A 1,867-nucleotide genomic window follows, 5' to 3' on the forward strand; every position below is an offset into this window, starting at 1 on the left:
AAGCATCCAGGTGTGGCTCAGCTGAGTCTTGCGCTTCAGGGTCTCTCACAGGTTGGTGCCATAGTCACCTCGGTGTCCAGCTGAGCAGGAGCTGCTTCCTAATTCCCTTACACAATTGTTATCGGGAGTCAACTCCTCATGGACTATTGGACAGACAGCCTTGGCTCCTCTCTGGCTTTTGCCTGAAGGTCATCCTCAACACCCTGTCAAGTGGGCCTCTCCAACATAGCAGCTTATTTCATCAAAGCGTACAAGGTGAGAAGGCAATAGAGTCTAGCAACATAGAAGTCACAGCATTGTGTAACCTAATCATGAAAGAGACATCCCTTCATTTTTGTCTTATTCCACTGATTAAAAATAAGTCACTGCAGACCGCAGCCATGAGCTCCGAGGCCGAGGCCGAGGCCCAGCAGCCGCCTGCCGCCCCCGCGCTCAGCGCTGCAGACACCTAAGCCGGGGAACCGCGGGCAGCGGCGCAGGGAGTGGTGGCCCGGCGACCTTGCATCGGCGGCGGCTCCTGCCGGCGGGGACAAGATCATTGCCACCAAGGTTTTGGGAGCAGTAAAATGGTTCAGCGTAAGAAACGGATATGGTTTCATCAACAAGAATGACACCAAGGAAGACGTATTTGTACACCAGACTGCCAAGAAAAAGAAGAACCCAGGAAGCACCTTGGCAGAGCAGGAGATGGAGAGACTGAGTCGTCTGATGTCGCTGAAGGAGAAAGCGTGCGGAGGCAGCAAAAGCTACAGGCCCTGGTGGAGTTCCAGTTCCAGGCAGTAAGTACGCAGCAGACGGAAACCATTATAGACGCTACCCACGTGGTCGGGGTCCTCCACGCAATCGCCAGCAGGATTATCAGAACAGCAACGAGAGGGAGCAAAGAATGAGGGGTCGGAGGGTGCTCCCGAAGGCCTGGCCCAACCACGGGACCTGACCCAAAGACCCGGCCCACCGCAGGCGAGGGGTCCCACCTTACTACAAGCCAAGACGCTATGGGCGACGACTACGGGGTTCCAACCTTCCTGTGCAGGGAAAAGTGATGGAGGGTGCTGACAACCAGAGTGCAGAACATGGTAGACCCGTGCGACGGAATATGTATCGGGGTTATAAACCATGATTCCGCAGGCGCCCGCCTCTCCAAAGACAGCCTGGAGAGGATGACAACGAAGAGGATAAGGAAAATCAAGGAGGTGAAGCCCAAGGTCAGCAGCCACCTCGACGTCGGTATCGCCGCAACTTCAGTTACCGACGCAGACGCCCAGAAAACCCTAAACCACAAGATGGCAAGGAGAGGAAAGCAGCCGACCCACCAGCTGAGAATTCCTCCGCTCCCGAGGCCGAGCAGGGCGGGGCTTACCATCTCCACCATCGTCTGGTGTAGACATCCAACCAGAAGAAGTGAATACGAAATTCCAGCGATGAGAAATGAAAAGACTGGAGCCGAAGACCTTAAGTGCTTGCTTTTTGCCCGTTGACCAGATAACTAGAACTATTTGCATTATCTATGCAGCATGAGGTTTTTATTATTTTTATCTAAAGACGTCTCCTTTTGGTAATGGCAAGTGTGTTTTTTTAAGAAAGTCTGGTTTTTCTCAATACACCTTTAAAGGTTTTTAAATTGTTTCATATCTGGTCAAGTTGAGATTTTTAAGAACTTCATTTTTAATTTGTAATAAAAGTTTACAACTTGAAAAAAAAAAAAAAAAAAAGTCACTGCAGGTCTAACCCCTCTCATGGAAGGGAGATTACACAAAGGCATGGATACTAGGAGGCAGGCACCACTGAGGGTCATTTATGACAATTGTCTAACACAAACATACAGTTTGAGCTCATTTCTTCCTTCCCACCCGATCTATGGTTCACT

At 50.7% G+C, this 1,867-nt stretch overlaps 1 pseudogene across 1 annotated transcript; it reads left to right on the forward strand.

Annotated features, from left to right (window-relative positions):
* The first annotated feature begins 380 nt into the window (after positions 1–380).
* On the forward strand, positions 381–1,384 carry LOC306644549 (Y-box-binding protein 1-like; annotated as a pseudogene). The gene has a single exon. The product of its transcript is annotated as a Y-box-binding protein 1-like (transcript).
* Positions 1,385–1,867: the final 483 nt, after the last annotated feature.

The sequence above is a fragment of the Sciurus vulgaris genome (assembly GCF_902686455.1).
Source record: "Sciurus vulgaris genome assembly, chromosome: 14".
Taxonomy (NCBI): Eukaryota; Metazoa; Chordata; class Mammalia; order Rodentia; family Sciuridae; genus Sciurus; species Sciurus vulgaris.